Here is a 21,183-nt window from a genome sequence, read left to right as displayed (position 1 = left end):
GAACTAACCAGGTCATCACCCACCTTGGGGTCAAACAACCCTGCTTGCTCAGTCTCCTGCCCCTGCCCCCCACCCCCATGAGGGAGGGCAGTGCCCCAGCATGCTTGAACCCCTGGAACTCTTAGCTACTCCTGCCACTTCTAAACCCCCTTAATAATCCTTCACCCTCTTTGGATTCTGCATTTGTAAACAAATTATTTATTTTAATCTTAAAGCTCCTTTTCAGGTTTAACTGCTTACAGGTAGCTTTAAAAGGTAAGAAGTGGGCCAGCGATTCAGGCCTCCTGTTTCTTGCTGCCAGCTCAAGACCTGCGTGCCTGTGGAAGGGACAGTGATGAATCTTAGATACGCATATACTGGAATGTACAGAGGCTATCTACAATACTTACCTTTTTTTGGTACATCCTGTTAAAACAACATTACAAAGGGCAGGGGGGGTCTGTTTAATTATTTTTTAGTGTTAACTTTATTCAGTATGAAATATTTCTCAAAATAAGCTACTAATGGCTAAAATGTCACTTTACCAGAATGGTGATAGTTATAATAAAGGTGGTAGTCAAGATTAATAAGATTAGCATACATAAATGGATCATTAATCCAGCAATCCATCGAATACAAACACACAGCTCACCTCTCAGGGACCTGGAACTATGCTAGGTGCTGGGGACACAGAGGTCAACAGAGGACAGTCTCTGATCTCAGTTTCGAGACGTGAGGAGAAAAGCATGTAGCGGCCAAGACAGCACAGAGGAAGCGTAACCAAACTGCAGAGACCTCACACAGGAGCCACAAAGCTCACCGGCCACAGCACATGGACGTCCCACCCACTTAAGCAAGGGGTAAGCTGGGGTTTTCCAAACGTCTAGTCTGTATGAATACTGGAAATCAAAGGAGGTTTTGGAGGTGGAGAAGACAACCCATCTCCACTCACCCTGCCTTTCTGGTCTCCCCTCTTCGTGGCAGCAATCCTGCCCCCACCCCCAGTTTCTCCCCAGAAGCTCAGATTCTTCAGCACAAGGAAAATTCTCAGAGACTTCCTCCTTGCATGTGGACCTTTCAGTCAGTATGACTCATCTCAGATGAGATGGGAATTACTGCTAATGCCACACTGTCACGGGACGTGGGGACTGGAGGGGCCCAGAGGACGCACGCAGCCCCTTTCATTTTCAAACAGGGAAACTGGTCTAAAGGGCGAAATGACTGTCCCGAGATCAAAGGTCAAGGATTCCAAAACTACTATTCTAATTTAGTGGGTCTACTTTTCTAATTTAACATCTAATTTTATGACTCCTGCCCAGTTATTTGGCAGAGGGGAGGAAAACATACATTTTCACTTCGCTCTAATTTTTAAATTTGTACCTCTGGTCCCAGCTTGCCAGTCAGCAGATTCCTTGCAGCTTCTATCTCCACTGGTGTTTGCAAAACACTTCATGGTTTGCAGGAGTGGTCACAGCACAGCATGAGGGAGGTGGCTTATCTTCATCTATGGATGAGCACAATTAGGCTCTGGGTCTCCAGCATCCCTGCCCCAAGTTGGCAAGTGGCAGAGCCAGAACCCCAATCCAGATCTGATGTACAGCCTGTGGGCACTTCCCACCACCGCAGGACAAAGGCTGCAAACTGCTTCATCCCCGTGCCCTCTGCCCGGTGGGATACTAAGGCTGAAAGCCAGCTCACTGATGCTCAGACCCGCCAGTCCTGACAACTAGGCAAATCTAGTCAACTGCACAAGCAGAGGTTAGCATTTAAACCAATCTTCCCATAAAGCCAATATTCACCCCCAGTACTTTCTCTGTATATCTTATCTGGGCTTTGTTACAATGGCCCAACTAAACTGCAGACTCCTTCAGGGCATGACAATGTCTTTTTTGATAGATGGCATCTGTATACAGGATACATTTAAAAGCTACAAAAGTAATCTCCCAGTTACCTTTGCCCAAGGCAACCATTGGCATCAGTTTTTTGTGTCCTTAGGAAGATACTCTATTAAATACACACCCACAGGCACATATTTCCCAGGTGGTGCTAGTGGTAAAGAATTTGCCCACAATGAAGGAGACCTAGGTTCGATCCCTGGGTTGGGACGATCTCCTGGAGAAGGGGATGGCTACCCACTTCAGTATTCTTGCCTGGAGAACTCCATAGATAAAGGAGCCTGGTGGGCTACAGTCCACGGGTTGCAAAGAGTTGGACACGACTGAGGGACTGACACATTTCACAGACACACACACAAGTAGGATATAATCATAACATTCCACACTTAATCTAATTAATCAGTCCCTCATTGGGCTTTTAAATTATTCCTAATCTTTTGCTAGGGCAAATGATGCTACAATGGCTATCTTTGTGCATAAATCATTTCAACAATGTGTAAGGATTACCTATGAGATACTCAGAACTGCTGATCAAGGAGTATATACATTTTAATTTATTACACAATGAGAAATGCCCATTTTCCCCACTCTTTTTCCCCAATCATGTGTCCTTCACACCTTGCAGCACATTGGCACATGGTACTCATCCAATAAATACATAGTAATTGTTGATATAAGGTCTCCTATATTAATTTCAGACTCATTTCAAAACCAGCCCTCTCAGTATTTTTAAATTAAGACCATAAAATTGAGACTAAAGAGAATGTACTGTACATAGTTGTCCAGCAAACATTTCTTTAATCACCAGTCTATGTCCAGCCAAGGGAACCTTGGTTGGTGCCTTTGGAGCTGGTAAAACAATCTGCAGGGGCAAGAAACATAAAGGCCACAGTACACACAGGTAGAGGTTAGGGAGTCCCAACAGGTGAAACAAGCAAAACTGGCAACCTCAGTCCTTCTACCAGACAAGGTCAATTCCCAAGAAAAAAACAAGTCAAATACAAATGGAACTACCATATGATCCAGCAATTCCACAGCTGGGTATACATCTGAAGGAAACAAAAACCATTCGAAATAATTTGAAAAGAAAGATATGCACCCGTGTCTACCACAGCATTGTTTACAACAGCCAAGACATGGAAGCAACTGATGGTCCACGAGGAGATGAATGGACGCAGAAGAGACGCTGTCAGTATACACAACGGAACACCACTCAGCCAAAAAACGAGAAAATCCTGCCATTTGCAACAACATGGATGGACCTGGAAGGTATTATGCTTGGTGAAATACGTCAAGTAGAGGAAGACAAATTCTGTTTTCACCTCTATATGAACTCGAAAAAAATAAAACACACAACTGAATATAACAAAACACAGATACAGAGAACAAACTAATGGTTTCCAGTGAAAAGAGGGTTGGAAAGGAGGGGCAAGAAGGGGAAGAGGAGTAAGAGGTACAAACTACGAGTGGTGTAAAGTAAGTAAGATACAAAGACGCCGTGCACAGCACCAGCAGTACCATCAATATTCTGCAATAACTTTAAGTGGAGTATCAGCTGTAAAAGAGAAAGCAAGTCCAAGCAGGCTGACTATATCTACTAGCTCTTTGAAGGCCAGGAAAAGGTATTCTGTCTAGGAAAGTGTCTAAGTTGGCTATTAAATTACACTGAACACACAAGTAACTAAGAAGAGAAGACAGTGATCTTGCGGAACACAGACCAGATCCAAAGCCCAGAGATACTAAATGGGTAGCTGACACTAGGTCCCATCTGACTGAGCTGAACCCAGGAAGGGTCATCTGGTCAACTCACAGAAATTAGATTTCAAACTAGACTTTCCAATTGCAATTTCTGGTCCTTAAATTTCTGAAATGCTAGGAATTACTTTGAAAACAGAGGTGTACACAACTGTTGTGTGGCATTTGATCCTGCAACCAAATAGAACCCTGGCCTACAGAACCTTGTCATCTGACCAAAGTTTGCCCTGCATTTTTCTGCAGAGAACTTTCCTTTCCCTACTCCTAATCTCTAAATCCTCCATCGTATCTAAAAACTATGCCCATACTCAACACAATAGGACTAAAGGGCTTCCAGTTCTAACCCTGACTTCAGGCAGAGCATCTCTGCTACCAAGAGCAAGAAGTGCTTTAAATTAACGTGGAAGCCTGAGAAGTCCCAAATCATGGGGTCAAGGCCATGGGCCCACTGAATACACATTCCAAACTTGACTGACTCGTCCAAGCGCTCACCAAGACCAAGGGTGACCCCAGAAATAGTTCTACATCTTCTTGGAGAAAGGAAGCCCTTCAAGACAGCAGCTCTTCCATGTGTAATGCTTTCAGAGCACAAACCACTTTCACTTGCATGACCGTGTCAATTAATCCTCACACTACTCTGTGTGAAGATTAGCGAGATGAAGAAATAGGTTCAGAAGGGTTAAATACCAAAGGTCATCTGACTTGTCAACTGCGTCTATAGCGGAAGCAGCCCTCTCAAAACCGGATGGACAGACCTATAAATTAAATCACCATTTAGTGACTCATGCCTCCCTTTCCTCCTCGGTTCCTCAAAAGAGACAAAAAATTCTGGTTTGCTCTCAGGCTGTTCATTTTAGTTGTTGGTGGCTTCTTCCTTAAGTCAGTTTTACCAATAAGCAAACAATACCATAAAACGGGCCTAAATTTTTACCAATGATCTCAGGCTACTTACCTAAATAATGAACACATGAAGTCAAGCTCTCAGTCTTTTTCTCAAGGACAAAAGCTGTGGGTCTGGTTTAAAATCTCTCATTTTGGGAAAAGAACTCCTTAAATGAAAATATGAAAGCCAGATGTATGGAGTTTTCCAAAGTAAGTGCTTGCACAAAGTGTGGGAATTATTTGTACCTTATTATTACTATTCCCCATGGATGTATCATTATACTGCCCAACAAAAATGTATGTGTCAAAGATGGAATCGATCATCCTGTCCACAGGAGATACAATACAAAAATTCTCTCATTGCCTAAAATAATTGCTTTTAAACTCCTTCTATCTGGAACTGGTGGAAGTTCTTTGCAGCTCTGACGCCCATCATGCTTCCAACGCCAAGGAAGCCCAGGACGCAAAGCAACAGGCTGTAAAGCACATTAGGCTCCACACCCATCCACGGTCAAGGCGTGCCGTGCTACGGTAACTGTGAACCTCAGTTTCTCCATCTGCGGAAGGACAGGGTTGGGTTAGGTGAGTCCAAAGAGTCCTTCACCTAAACACCTCTGATTCCATAAAGTCAAAAATTTAAGCCTGGAACCTACTTTTGAACTTTAGAACAAGCTAATTTCAGCAACTTGTAATAGATGCTCTAAGGTAGTACTTTCCAGTATACATCTAATGCAAGCCATACGTGTGATTTAAACAATTTTAGAGAAAAGGGAAAGTGTTAGTCACTCAGTCACGTCGGACTCTGCGACCCTGTGGCCTAGAGCTCATGAGGTGCCTCTGTCCATGAAATTCTCCAGGCAAGAATACTGGAGTGGGTTACCATTCCCTTCTCCAGGGGATCTTCCCAACCCAGGATCAAACCCAGGTTTCCTAAACTGCAGGAGGATTCTTTACTGCCTGAGTCACCAGGGAAGCCCAATACGATTTTCGTAGCCTTACAAAAAATGAAAAAAGTTAATTTGATTTAAACAATATTATTTATTTCACCCAATATATCAAAACATCATTTTACTTTGTAACCAAAAAATGTAAATTATTAATGAGCAGTGACAAAGCACTCAATGAACATAACAAAGATCAAATGACAGGATCCCATGAAATGTGGTCCCACCAAAATAGTTTTATTCAACAGAAAAATATCTTATCCTACTTCTGTTTTAAATTTTAAATCATAATTCATTAAAATTAAAAAATGCACACCCTCAGTTACACGAGTCCCATTTCAAGTGCTCAAAAGTGACCAGTAGCAAGCAGCAAGTGGCACCTACCGGGCGGGCCCTCCACATTTCTTAGCGAGCGAATTCTAAAGAGCCAGACTCCTCTGTACTGCAGATTATTTTCTGAGAATACAATGGGAACAGTAACCCTTCCAAAGGATGCTAGGTAGTATTTATATTGCTAACCATTGTTTGCAAAAAGCTACTTCAACAATCTGAGAGTGCAAATCTGTGAGTTACTAACAGAGCTCATAATACTACATGGATCACCTTGAGATTAAAGAGCAACGTTATGGTCCAGAGGCCACATGATTACCAGATTACTGCAAAGGTCATCCGGAAGAATGGGTAGAAATTAGGGGTTTGTTGCCTTGAAAAAGAGGGGAAAAAAAGGAGTTAGTTTTTTAATTTCCCTTTCCCAGAGAGCAAAGAAGATAATAGAGACCAGTGGGCAGGCCTGCTCATCTCTAGTTTTGTTTGAACTGCTCCTAACTCTGCATGTCTGTAACTAAGCTTGCTTTCCCTCCCCCTAACTTTGCAGGAGCTACACTTCCGCACCTATTTTCCTTTGACTCTATATGCTAAATACATCCTGCATCTGGTGTTTACCCTTGGAACACCCTTCCCCTAGCAGTTACGTATCAGAAAGAAGGCAGAGCCACTGAACTGCCAGACTCAATTACTGGGTTACTGACGCCAGCCCGACCATTTGACAAGTCATACACCTTTGTTACTCATCACCGACTCCTGACTGCGAGGCCTCATCTTATACAAGGCCCTGGACTCCTCACGGAGAGGGCACAGTTCTTGGGGCATGAACCTACTGTGTGCCCCTATCTGCTGGCTGAGAATTAAAGCCACCTTTCCATTTCCTCCGAACTCTCTCTCCGTACTTTTTAATCGGCTTTAGTGGACAAAGAAAGCCAAGATTTTGGCCAGCAACACTATCTGTTCCAGCCAAGGATATGAATTAGTCCTGAGTTTGGAAATTCCATTTCAACTGCTTCCAATGTACACATTTGAACATGCACAAAACCCACTGTTGTCAACGGCCAGGCAGTAATTTGGGCCTCTTAAAAAGGAAATGATAATTAGTACATATGTCCCATTTCATTCTCTTAAAATCAGTACAGGAGTCTTTAACTTTAAATCTTTACAGTTAACTTGCTAAATAAATACGTAAGGACATCGGTGACCTAGTGAGCCTTCACATTAGGATTTGAGAAGGAAAGATCACAGTGTCAGGATAATAAAGCTAGGCAGAGGCAAGTGTGACACAATCCAGTAACAGTAAGTGCATTTATCGTGCACTTTCTATGTGTTCGGTACTTTCCAAGCACTCATCTCCATGAGCTCACTTGTACTCAAACCAACTGGCAAGGAAGGTGGTATTATTATCATCTCCTTTTGGGGCAAGGAAACTGAAGCATGGAGAGGTTAAGTGAACTTGCCTGAAGACCCACCTCTAAGAACTCGTCACAGCGAGATCCACCCCCGTTTGTGCTACAGGATCACTCACAGAACAGAGGCCCTTACTCAGCATACCCAAGGCCTCTTCAAGGAGGCCGCACACAGCCATTGTGCCGGGCCGAACTGTACAGGGAGCTCTAAGAAAACCCAGACTAACACCTGTCCTCACAGAACTTTTCCATGTGGGGAAAAGGTATGTGAGTGCCCCTTAAAAATACAGGGGACATGTCAGGGGTGAAGCAGTAATGCTCCCCATACAGTCAACTGCTGCTGCACGGGTCAAGTGAACACGGGCGGGGCTCAGCCGCTCAGTGGAGTCAGATTGAGACCCTTTAGACTGTAGCCCACCAGGCTCCTGTCCATGGGATGCGATTTCCCAGGTGAGAATACTGGAGTGGGTTTTCATTTTCTCCTCCAGGGGATCTTCCTGACCCAGGGATCGAACCCATGTCTCCTGCTTGGCAGGCGGTTTCTTTACCCGCTGAACCATCAGGGAAGCCCAAATGAACCTAAGAAGCATGTAATTTTGAGGCTTCTGGGTCTAATCACTATATGAAAAATAGAAGGTGAGCTCCAAACTTATTTACATATCACAAATAAGCTTTTATTTATGATAAAAAGTATCATAAAAAGGATTACAAATCACATAGCAACAACGAAGGGCAGTAGGTGCAGAAGTTTTCAGCCATGTTATCTCCCTCATGGGAAGGTGTTTCCCTTTACCATTTCACCTTTTTAAAGAGTTACTTGGCAGCAGTTACTACAAAAGATGTATTTTAATCTTTGAAGACTAAAAGATGGGTTGGGGCTGGGAAGAGGGCAAGGCCACAGGGGTCGGCTCAGTTCACAGCTGGGTTTTGTTGTTCAGTTGCCAAGTGGTGTCTGACTCTTTGTGACCCTCTGGTCTATAGCCTGCCAGGCTCCTCTGTCAGTGGGATTTTCCAGGCAAGAATACTGGAGTGTGTTGCCACGCCCTCTTCCAGGGGATCTTCCTGATCCAGGGATCAAACCCCAGCCTCCTGGATTACAATGGGATTCTTTACCACTGAGCCACCAGGAAGCCCCACAGCTGGGTTTAACCTTCCACTTATGCACTCCTACCCACCAACTCTTTCTGTTTGTACAACTTGCCTGTGGACACTGCTCCATTTCTAGGCTCAGAACCCCAGGGTAAGAAGTTCTACAACCTGCGATGAAGTTCACAGAGATAGCTTATCAGTCCACATAAGCAGGACATCCAACGGACAGGCTAGAGGGCCCCACCGAGGAGACAGGGCAGCGTGTGCCCCTCTGTGTCCCAGGGCACGCGTAAGGCCTTGCCACGGACTGGTCTTCTGTCTCTGCAACAATCAGGCCCTGACGCGAGACCAGGACAAGCCATAGGGGAATGAGACGCTTACAGCAAAGAATGACAAGGGGCGTGGATTCAGGGAGGGATATTTTTTTCAAGTTGGGCCAAGGAAATCTCAGATCCCATACACTCAAACATCCCCGATGAAGGTGTACACTTTTGATAACAATCCTCAGAGCTGCCGTGTGTATCCTGTGTGCCAGATCTCATGCCCAGGTCAAGTCTTACTTAATTCTACACTGTACATAGGTTCGTCCACATGTAATGATGATGAAACTGAGGCAATCCCACTGTACTATCGCTCAAGCTCTCTGGACCCTGGTTCTCTCCCTACAAATCAGGGATAAGGCTCCGTACCTCACAGGGTGGAGTAAGGAGTCCACAGGACAAAATTAGTATGTGAAAGCACACAGCACCTGGCTGGTGGTGGAATAGCCCCAGAAACTGCAGCTGCCTTCGCCAACATTGCAAGATGCCCACCTCTCTTAGCTCAGGGGGGCACAGAAGCAAAGCCCATGGAAAAGAAAAGACAGGATATTGTCTGTGTTTTCATTCTTGGGTGAATACTGCTAATCCCTAGGGCTGGAAGGCAAGGATGACGCTCTTCTCTCTCAATGAAGATGGTGAGAGCAAGTGGATCGTGGGAAAGGGCAAGAAGAGAGAAACTCCCCTCTGTGTCACCAGGGAAGAAAACAATCCATCCTAAAAGCGACCCGGCAACTTCTGACTCCTTCCTCTCCTTTCATCAGAGGAGTGATGGATACGTTGGCGATGAGTTTCTGTTAAAACCCAGGAACTGCAGGGTGTGCACACTTGAGCACAGATGGTTTCATGATGGAGCTAATGTTAAGAGAAAACTCTACTCCCTCCTTTAAAATGAGGCGGGGGGGGGGGGGGATTAACAAATTTCTCCTTAAAAGGCTAACAAAGGAGGCACAAACTGGAGTATTAATTACAGATCCTTAGTACTGGGCTGATGCCAAGGCATCAGCATTTCTCCACCCCTAACCTGCCCCAGCAGAGGCCATAATAAACTCCCTGTCCACATCCAGCTCATGTGTCTTACCCTTTCCAAAGCCTCCGGTGATTTCCAGATGCCTCATATACATTTGAAACACCACTCTTGGGCACCGAAGGCCCCCTCCAGCCCGAAGGCCCCCTCCAGCCCGTTCACCTTTGTAGCCCTACTGCCCAACACACTGACGCAGGCCGGCTCACGCCTGCACGCTTCCCCCGGCTTCCAACTGCAGTTTGAACCAAAACAAATCTTACCGGCTAAAAAAAAGAACAAAAAACAAAGTAGATATACCGCTACCTCCTCCAGGATGTTCTCTCTGAGCATCTCAGGTGGAGGCGACATTTTCTCCTCTGTCCTTTCATCTACCACAGATTAAAAACACCAAGTTCCGAGAGGGCAGTAACAGACATGGTCTCACATTTGCTGAGCAACTACTATTAAATACCCGGGCATGGTGCCAGCCACCAGTTACAAAAATGACTGTGACACAATCCCTACCCTACAGGAGGTCATACCTGAATCAGGAGAGATTGAGATTAATTTATAACTCATTAAGTACTGAAACATCCCCTGCCCTAAAATCCAGGTGTACAAAGAACAAAGGGACTGATTAATGAGGAGGAGGGGCAGTTTGGGAAGCAAATGTCCTCCAAGGAGGACAATATATTTGCTGCATTATCTTGGAAGATTACAACAACTTCATGCCCTGAAAGTTCCCTAGGGCGTGTTACCACCTAATACATATTTGTGGAATGAGTAAGTTAGAGTTAGGCTTAGAATTCAGCATTTTCATTGTGTATCTAAGGTGTCTGGGGTTAAAGAATTACTTAACAAAGGTTTCATATTTAACATCTCTATGACCACAGCTACTAGTCGCAGAAAAATCAACTTCAAATTATTCTTTGGGTACTTGATTAAAAACAAAAATATTATGCCTCAAGAATCTGAAAAACACATTCCTTTAAGTTAACAATAAAACTGATTTTGAGAGAACAGATACAAAAGTATTCTCCAATATGCATTAAGGAATTTTCTAACTTGGATAATATAACAATTAATTCAATATAAATGCAGATTAAGTGTATTTTCTTAGAGGACACTAAGCTGTTTTCCCTCAAGCTGATGGTCAGGAAAAGGATAAGAAAGTGGGCAACCCTGCCTCCTTCCCTATTCTAGACTTTGTTTCTAAACCATCAGTCTATCACCACAATAGCTCAACCTCTTCAGCTGTTCTATAGCTTCCTTTACTATCTTCCCAAACTACTTCAGAAAGTACTGGGCAGAAAAGACAGTCAAGACCCAGAGAGATGGCATATGACCTTTAATGTCACCTTGAAATTTTTAAAAACGTTTAGCTTATCTTTTAGGACCAGTCCCCTGCAGCCATGGGCTGGAGAAAGGGTAAATAGCAGTGCTAACCATCAATGGCTCAAATAAAACTGTTCTGTTTTAAAGGAGCTGGTACAGACACTGAGTAAATCAAATATACTTGGTCCCTCTGGTTTCTAGAACTTTCATCACTTTCTGCATTCTCTCTAACCCCTTCCAGCTCAGAAAAGGAGATGCGAACAGCCTGCCATCTGAGGAGGCAGTGGGCCTCCCTGCAAAGAACAAGGAATATCCTGAGGTTTCCTGAGAACAAACTAATGAATCTTTGTTAAGCAGCCCCTCATGCTTTAGTACCTAACAAAACACCCAGAATCATGAGACACGGGAGGAAAGAAAGAAAGGAGGGACGGCAGTGATTACACTTGCTAAATCCCTGTCCTGCCAGACAGAGTAGCATGCCCTTGGACAAGTTCCCTTACCTCTTTGAATAGGTTTCCTTGTCTGTAAAAAAGGGGTTAATAGCCGCCATCGACACAGATTTATCGTCAAGACCAGGTAAGAGAGACCGTGACCAGGCCCTAGTACAGTACTAACAGCTGTTCAGTAAACGTTCATTTGTTTTCTCCTTTTCTTCCTCCTGAAATTGCCAGTTGCCTATATTCCGATGTCTTCAAACATCTAAAGGCGGGTTCTCTTGACAACGTTGCAAGTGCATTGTCACTTGAAGGGTGAAAGACTGTCCCCTGAGTCTCCATTATCATCCTGGCCAGCACCCACACCGTCACTGCAGCTTGGAGGCACAACGTGTGGTTATCAAGTGAACTCTGGAAGCCCCAGCACAGGGCAAGCGCCACGCCCTGCGGGCCAGAGTCCCACGGGGCAGAGGAAAGGGGACCACATCCACCCACACCTCTCTGGGGAGAAAAGGCTTCATTTATCCCGAGCAAAGCAAGAGATGCGAGGTTCCCTCTGCTCTTAGATACTTTCCCTCTTTTCTGAACCTCCTCCCCCCAAGTTCAAGACCCAGAGGCCCAAGTCTTTCAGCAACACCAAAAACTTGTATATATAATCAATCCCGCTGTGGCATCTTGGAGGCACCTCGTGGCGGGAGGGGCACAGAAACAGCAATGGTGGGATGCTTGTCGAGTCTGGGAACTCCCCGCCTGGAGCCTCCATCTGTGTGCTCTTAAGAGGAGTTCCTAACATTCCATTTTTTTGAGTGGCTCTGTGGTCACACGTGGTGCGCTCCACTCACCAGAAGGAATACACAGCACAAATGCGCTGTGGAAGTCAGAATACAGAAGGCACTGCGGTCTATGGGATGCCCGTGCCACTTGCCCCTAAGCAGGTATGACAAGTGCCCCAAAGGCAAAGCACTAGATGATTTGGAGAGAAGTCCAAGGACTTTGATGGCAAAGAATGTTCCCATCCTGGCTCCAGTTCTTACCAGCTATGTGATTGCTTTGGTCATTTGCCTAATGGCAACCCACTCCAGTATTCTTGCCTGGAGAATTCCATGGACAGAAGAGCCTGCTGGGCTACGGATCCATGGGGTCACAAAGAGTAGGACATGACTGACCGACTAACACTTTCCGGATCCCTTCCCCATCCTGCCCCTGCTCCGTCCCCGGGCTCCCTTCCCAGCTACAATCCACCAAGACTCTGGGAGAGGGAGAGAGGCTGAGGACGGGAGGCAGAGCCCCTCTCTCCATGGTCCCAGCTCCTTGAATTCCGCCTGTTCTCTCTGCCCCTCCAGCCCCAGGACTGGGAGGTGGCTTCCTGAGGCTGGCTGGCTGGTTTCTCGGCTCACCTATATAATTAATTTCTTATATAAAATCCTTCTGCTTGAAATACTTGTGCCTTCTAGTTCTTAAACCAAGCTCTGGACTGCTGCTTAGCATCTCCAAAGAATTTTCTCAGTAACAACAAACCTACCTCAACAGGGTGGTTTAAAGAACTAAAGACAGTGAGCGTAAACAGCACAAGTAAATACCCCAAATGCTTCCCCTTTTCTCACGTGAGGGACCCAAGCACGAGGTGCACGCTGAGGAGCAAATCAAAGAGCTACCGGAGAGACCAAAGAGGCGTATCCCTCCTGGGTTCATTACAAGGAATCTTTTAAACCAATTTTCCTCCCAACCTCTCCCCTTTACTTCCAGAACTTTTTTTCCAAGTGAAAAGTAACCTGCAATCCCCACTGCCCTAAGGATCCTCCCAAACATGCAGCCTGGTAAAGAAGTTTCTAGCACATGGTGAACCTTTGTCTCTGCAGGAAAAGAAAGAACCTGATCCCACAGTTTGGTTCTTACTCTCGGCCTGGTCTCAGCTTGGGAGCCAAAGGAGGAAGAACACAGGAGCTGGGGGTGGGAGAGGAGCCCGGCTAGCACGAAATTCACTGCCCCGGCTCTTGTCCTCTGGAGTTGGTTTCTCAATGGACATTTTAATCATGTCTCACTGAGAAGCCCCAAGAACAAAATGATGTCTTCAAAAACTGACAGTTTTTCCTAGTGCAAGAAAAAAAATGACAGTTTTCATTTTTGGTGGTTTTCATTACCAGGATTGTAACGATTAAAATAATTTTGGGAGGGCTAGGTCAAAAACATTCAGGGTTCTTCAATACTCTCTAGCCACAGTAGCAAGACTCCCTTGCTCTAGGACTGTAAAACCAAGCAGCAAAACGCTCATGTTCTTAAGCTGACCCTCCGACACTGGGACACACCTCTTCCTATTCTGTTCACAGGAGGCCACAGAACCGGATCTACCCTTGCTCCCTGCAGTTCTGCAGGAATTCTGCAATCCAGAATTCCCTGGGGATAGGCTGGGCTCTGCCTCCAGGGGTGATACTACAATTCTGTGCTGAAGCCGAGCAGACAAAAGGCCGGCAAATCTGAAGTAAAGCAAACGTCTATACTGTTTATCAGCAGGCCGCTCCATACACGCTCAACAGTGCCCGTGCTTCCCACACAAACACGAGGGTGGGGTGGCATTACCCGCCCCGGACATCGGCTCTGTCCTGCAAAGGGCGGAAAGGGCATTTAATAGGAAGGATCACTCACTGAAATACAAGTCTGCACTGCATACAGCCTGCGTGTTAACACCAAAATTCTTCTGTTTTAAGGTATCAATACTTTAAACACATACGTATATCATTCAGCACAAAATAAATGAAAGAATAGTACTGCTTTTTAAATCTTAAAGCAATAATAGGAGGGACATATTAAAAGAATTTCAAACTACTGATGACTAGAGTTAGAAAAGCAGACAGCTCTCAAAGGAAGACTAAATGTACCCCTCCAGTGGGTGATGGCTCAGGAAAGACTGGATCTGGGCCGCACAAAAGAGGAGCCTAAAGACTGAAAGAAATGGGTGCCGGCTTGGAGCACCCACTCCCTGCTGGGCCTGTTCCCACGCTGCCTCAAGGCAGGGCTGAGACAGTTCCAGAAGGTCCTGAACCATACCCTCCAGTGTGATGCACAACACACACACACACACAAACTCGCAAACAATTTCCAAATGTGTAAACCAGAAACCACCCAGGTAAGTACAAATGGTAGCCACGGGGGTCAGAATATAAAGTTGACTTTACGAAGCATATACAGAGAATCAAAAAGCTGAGTTGCTAAAAGTGGCCTTGTAGATTGAAGTTTTTGTTTTTAAATATTTATTGGGCCACGCTGGGTCTTAGTTCTGAAACAGAGAAATCTTCTAGCTGTAGCACGCAGGTTCTTAGTTGTGGCAGGTGAGCTCTAGCCCCCTGACCGAGGACTAAGCCCAGGCCCCTGCACTGGGAGCTTGAAGCCCTTGCCTCTGGACTGCCAGGGGAGTCCCAGATCGAAGGTTTTGTTTTTTACTGGAGGAAGATAAGGAGGCCCAGGGATGCAGAGCTTGGAGCTTCGTGGGGGGAGGCAGTATCGCACCCCAGCTTCCAGGCTCTCCATCCTCCCCAGTGCCTCACACTGGTCCTCACTGCCTTCTCTACATGACTCCCAAATAATCTACACTGCAGGTTATCAGTCACCACACTCCTGACCAAACAGAGGAATTCTACTAAAATCATCACCCAAATCTCCATGAGGGATTACAGAGCGCAAGTTATATTTACTGAATTTCAAACATTCACCAGGTGCCTTAAACACAGTTCTCAGATGTAGGTTATTAATCTCAAGGCTGTGAAGGTCAGTGATCAAACATAAAAACACTTCCTTTCATGAATTAAGCAACATCCTAACCAGATTTTCTAAATCCCTACAGACATACCTTCCACAGGTACCAAGCACCGTGCCAACTCCTCCAGAACACTGGTTCTCAATCTACTTGCATGATGGAATTCCTTCAGAGGTTTGAAAAAGATACTGATGCTCCACCCACAGAGATTTTAATTTAACGAGACATGTGGCCTGGGCATCAGTATTTGAAATATGGGTGGCGACTCTAACATAAAGCACATTTTAAGAACCACTGCTATCAGGAGCAAATATATATATCAAGTAGAAACAACCCAAATGGCCATGAACTGAGGAGGGGACAAATAATATGTAGTGTATCCATATAATGGAATAGTATTCAGCAATAAAATGTACAAAGTCCTGATATATGATACAATATGGTCAAACTATGTAAACATGTTAAGTTAAAGAAGCCAGCCACACAGAACCACCCAGGCTATGATTCCATTTATATGAAATATCCAGGAGACAAATCCATAGAGATAAGAGTATAATGAGTGGTTACTAGGAACTAAGAGAGCTGAAGGGAAATGGAGGGTGGCTGCTAATGGGTCTGGGGTTTCTCCCTGGAGTGATGAAAATGTTCTAAAACTGACTGTGCTGATGACGGTACACTCTGAATACACTCGGTCACCTAACTGCCCACTTTAAATGGGTGGGCTGTATGGGGCTTACATCTCCTAAATCTATTTAAAGAACAGACAAAATAAATTCTCTGCCCAGCTCTCAAGGAACTTATAATCGAACTGTTAAGAACAGATACATGTATAAGACAGGTATCGGAGATTTAAAAAAGTGATTGAGAACTGCCTAATGCAGAAAATAAACTCTTAAGTTTGGAAGAAGGCTTCAAAGCCAAAATCATCTGACAGTTTTCTTTTCTTACCCAATTATTCTTCTCTGATTTGAAGAAAAGCAACGGAGAGGCTGGATCTCATCAGTATGCTGTCGATGTCACAGGGCTGGGAGTCTCAATTATCCAAGTTTGTGAGAAAAAGAATGACTGATTAACGCTGCCAGGGCATTTTTTTTAATCCTTCAGGATACAGGCTGTTGGGAATTCCCTGGTGGCCCAAGTGGTTAGGATTCAGGGCTTTCGCTGCTGGCCTGGGTTCAATCTCTGGTCAGGGAAGATCCCCGCAAGCCATCCAGAGCTCCGAAACACCCAAACGACAATAACAACAGCAAAAGCAAAATACAGGCTGCTGATGAATGATAGTGACTTTCAATAATCAACAAGGTCTTTGAAGGATGGATTTGGTACTCTAAGTATCTCTTATGTCCTGGCTTTGTCTTCACTTCTACCGCAGTTTGGGCCAAATAAACTTAGATGCTCACGCGCAGGGAAAGATTGTATAAGGCTCTGAAGGTGTAATATGCCAGGACATATGCCAGGAAGCTCAGCCTGGTGCTCTGTGATGACCTAGGGGTGAGATGGGAGGGAGGTCCCAGAGGGAGGGGACATACGTATACTTATAGCCGCTTCGCACTGTTGTTCAGCAGAAACTAACACAATACTGTAAGGCAATTATACTCCAATTTTTAAAAAAGTGCTTCCAATCCTCAATGTTCCTAAAATTCTTTATAATAATAGTTAAAAAGTGTTTACTGTGGCAGGGGCTGACACAGAGAAAACCCCAACTTTAGGCAAGATAGGATTTTGTTTAGCAATCTTGCTTTGTCTTGGCGAGCAAAGTTAGTATAAGAACACTTGTATTTTTCTAATACTTTTTGGGAATGTTATACACTTGAATGTATTTTTTGCTCTCATTTCCAGAAAACATACCATTATCAATGAAAGATGCCTTGGTCTGTATCTTAGAGCCCTTTTAATAAATGTTTGTTAGAGCATATTTAAAAGCAGCTGGTAATTACATTTTTAAAACTCACAGATATCTTATTATCAGAATATAAACTCTATTCTCCATTCTACAGTAAACTTAAACATATAGCCATTGGTGAAGGAAGCTGGTTGAATATCGCCTTTAGTACATTTATCCTCCTACACCCTGCTATCTGGGCTTCCCCGGTGGCTCAGTGGTAAAGAATGTGCCTGCCATGCAAGAGACAGGGGTTCGATCCCTGACTCAAGAAGATCCCCTGGAGAAGGAAATGGCAACCCAGTTCAGTATTCTTGCCTGGGAAATCCCATGGAGAGAGGACTCCGCGGGGCTACAGTCCATGGGGTCGCAAAGTCGGACACAACTTAGCAACTAAAGAACGACAACCCTGCTGTGCAACAACAGAGTCCAGCAAACTTTCAGAAGTGGCTGGGCCAGGCTTTTAAATGTGCAGGGAGTTGTCAGATTAATTTTTAGGCAAATTATCCACGGAATCCTAAAAACCCTGCAGTATCCTTAACAAAGACAAACAAAACAATAATAATTCTGAGAACAATCTGTTTAAAGATAAGGACTAAGAAATATTTAATTTTGAAATGTACTAGTCACAAAACCCCAAGAAGGCTTCAATTTGAGCCCTTATGCCTGCTTCAATTCAGAAATGCCGAAACAGGAGATGAGTGTTTAATTTGAACCAACAGGTTTCCACTAGTTGTGTTCAACTCAAATTCTCCCCATTCTCTCCACTTTCCTTCAACCAGGATTAACCCTGTCTGTCCCACTCTTCACCATATTCACTACCAAACATCTTCATTACCAAACTTATTTTTGACCACTATTTCCAGATAAAAAGAGCCAATGGAACAGGAGAATGTACCAACTAACAAGGCAAATAAAATTAAAGTCACCAGGAGCTAAGAGATTTGAAAAACAGTCCCTGAAAAATGTAAGGCAGAATCTCAGATACTGCTGAAATATCAGAAATTTTAAAAACTATTATTAAATTAAGAAATGGTCCTGCCTCTCTAAATCAAACCCCGGTAGGCCTCTTAGTCTTCCTTAAAAGTTTCCCATGCGATAGGTCCAATGACTGGTTGTATTTACTTTCACTGTATTCAAGGTTGACCTCACCCCTCACAAACAGTTATTAAATTTCTTGGTAACTGGAAAAGGTGCAAAGATTACTTTTTAAACTTCCTACCTGTCCTTCTTGTAGTTTTTCTCGATTTGTCCATTTTTTCAAGCGTAAGAGTTTCCTTCTGTTTAAAGTTAACTAGTCTTGGTCCACTTCGGAAGTGGAGTCCTTCTACCAGGGTTTGAATCCCACCTCTGCCACTCAATAGTTGAGTCACTTTAAGCAGGACCCAGGCCCCTGGCTGCTTTATGCCTCTTTCCTCACCTAGAAACTGGAGACAGTATTTCCTACAGGGTGACTGTGAAATTATACATGTGAAGCAATTATCATACTGCCTGGCACACAAGTGTCCAATAACTCATCTACGATTATCTTAGTACCAAACTCCTCCTGAATCTGAGAATTTGCACTGACGCGTTAACCCCAGATGAAGGAAAAATCAAAGAAGAAATATTATTTACACAAAACCCCCTTTAAATGTGTTCCACCAGTAGAGAGGAAATTCCCAGGGGGAAAATAAGTGCTTCTAGCCCACAGAGGCTTTTTTTTTCTCATGCAGCTCTGTAAGTATAATTCGTCCTGAATAAAAATAAAGACAAATAATGTATTTGGCTTTCAATTCTTCCCGGTTATCCTAAAGAAAGTCAGATTTTGGGGTTTCCCCTCCCAGCACTGTTTATAAAAACCCAAGTTGACAAGAAAGAGTCCAAAATGACCCAAGCTACTTTTAATGCAGAAAGACTCAGTTACATTTTTAATCCTCCTACGATCTTTCACAATCTCTCAAGAGTTTTTTTTCCAAATATCTAAAAAGTCAAGTTGTTCTTTGCTCAACCTTCTGGAGATGAGAGGGATGCCCTATTTTTCTTTAAAAGTTACCTTATCTAGTCCAAGATCAACTTCATTCCTCATATGCAAAAATACTTTCTCCAAGACAGCTTTGAAAAGGGTAATGGATGATTCCTTCCAGAAGCTAATGGAAATTCAGAATGTAAAACTCTACTGCTCTTCATCAACACCTTCTCTGCACAAAGCGGGGAGAACTTTCACCCCTGTACCACCTCGCACCTGGTGTTTCTTTGACAAAAGGTTAGAATCCACTTATGACTCTGTCCAAATCTTCCTGGACTACAAAGATGTAATATGAATCTTAGTTACAGACATGACATTAACTCTTTTATTCCATTTTCTTTTATAGTCTTCACATATGCAAGCTGAGGTCTGATTACAAAGGGTGGAAAGGGAGTTACCTTAACAAACATAACTGGAAAGTTCACATTTAAAAGAAAGAGCAGTAAAGATGTTTTACCCACCTTTGCATACAGAATGTTAAATTATATAGTTAAGAAAGAAATAAAACTTCAGTAATATAACACTCTAGGCTACATTCCTGAATCTAGGAAAACTAAAGTCTATTAGCATCATATATCCTTTGGTCATACAGATTATTAAAGAAATGGCTATAGGGATTGAACAGCAGCTAAATCGGAAAGCACAATTTACTTCTTCATATCGTGGGGAGGAAGGAATACAATCTTATTCATTACTGGGGGAAAGTTCAAGACAAACAGCTTCAAGGGGAAAAAAGGCACAATCAGTACATTGTCAATAACTCAAAACCTTACTTCAGGATTAGTCTAAAGCTTGATGTTTAAGAGCTTCAATATATTTACCGTTCCTATTAGGTTACACATTTCCTTGAACTAAATATTTTTCCAAAGAACGCATTCACACACACAAATTGGAAATTATCTACTCCTTTAAAAAGTCCCTACAAAATATATACAGAAACTTGTTTCCACATTTGCGACATTTACAGAACTTGTTAGCAAAGCTTTATGAGACACAGCTGTCCCACCCTCTGCCCTCTCAAAAGAAGTAACATACTAGGAAAGCAACTGAGGCAAAGCACGCAAAAGAGAAACAATGTATGAAAGCACAAAATTTAGTAACAGCCTAAAAACAACAGAAATGCTAATCTACACTCGAAATTCTTACCCTTGACAGCAGAGAACAGAATATCCTGCCTTAAACATTTTGGAATTGTAATTCCGAAACGCTAAATCCAAAGACAAAGCCGCCCTGGGGAAAATAACAATTGCGCAACAGATCAACAGCTCCAACTTGTCCCTTGGCCTCGGCGCGGCAAGGTTTGCACGCTACAAAGCAGGAAAGGGCCCACTGAGGGCCGCCGTGACAGCCAACCGGCCACTGTCACGGCGCCGGGACCACGCTCGCGGCGTGCGCCATCGGGAGACACAGCGCCGGGATCGAGAAGCCGCGGGGAGCTGTAGGGAGAAGGGGAGCGAAGCCGCGTCGGACTTCAGAGTCCACCGCCCCGCCCGCCCTTGCCGGGGTATTGCTAGGGGCCGACTCAAGAGTTCTACGAGCCCGAACCTTTCCCTCCGGGCGAGGCAGCGCGCAGGGCAGGGTTCGATCGCCGTACGTCGGGGAAACCGAGTGCGCTGGGCGCTTGGTGACCTCCGCCTGCCCCCACCCTGGGAGCTGGGCATTTTCGCCAAGTGACCTAAGGGCGATCGCAAGGCTGGACTGATTGATCACTCTGCCTAGGAGAACCCTCAGCAGGGTAACAGCGCCGCGGCTCGCGCCCTCGGAGGTCTTGGGCAGAGGGGCAGCGGCAGAGGAGGGGTTCCAGGTCCCAGCCCGGAGACCTCAGTTCCCCCGAGAGCGGCCCCGTGACTAGGCACATTTTTGCCGGCTCCGAGGCGGGGGAGCGGCGCAGCCCCGGAAGGGCCGGGCCGCGCCGGCTCAGACCGCCAGCGTCCGCCCTCTCCTACCCGGTTGCCTCCCGGCCGCTCAAACTCGGAAAGGGGGCCGGCCGCGGCTCCAGCGTCTCGGCTCCGGCGATCCGGGACGCGGTTAGAGACGCCCTTCGCCCCCACGCGCGCTGGCGTAGCCCCCCAACCCCAACCCTATCGCCCTCGGGGGCTGCGGGGGCGTTGTCAGTCACACCATTCGGCCGCGCCCCCCATACCCCTCGCCACCCTTGGGGTCGCCACTCCCC

The 21,183-nt window shown here is 44.9% G+C and overlaps 1 protein-coding gene across 5 annotated transcripts in view; it reads right to left on the bottom strand.

Moving 5' to 3' along the window:
• The window catches only part of NFE2L2 (NFE2 like bZIP transcription factor 2), a 32,634-nt gene that overhangs the window by 11,108 nt on the left and 343 nt on the right, over positions 1–21,183 (bottom strand). Inside the window, exons 1-2 of one of the 5 annotated variants that reach the window (XM_024999479.2) lie at positions 20,157–20,284; positions 1,360–1,483 (exon numbers count right to left, since the gene is read on the bottom strand). The gene's annotated coding sequence lies outside the window, so the exon portion shown is untranslated. 5 annotated transcript variants of the gene reach the window in all.

The sequence above is a fragment of the Bos taurus genome, chromosome 2 (assembly GCF_002263795.3).
Source record: "Bos taurus isolate L1 Dominette 01449 registration number 42190680 breed Hereford chromosome 2, ARS-UCD2.0, whole genome shotgun sequence".
In the NCBI taxonomy this organism is placed as follows: domain Eukaryota; kingdom Metazoa; phylum Chordata; class Mammalia; order Artiodactyla; family Bovidae; genus Bos; species Bos taurus.
The sequence above is the reverse complement of the archived record's forward strand: the minus strand, read 5'-3'. Positions and strand labels throughout refer to the sequence as shown.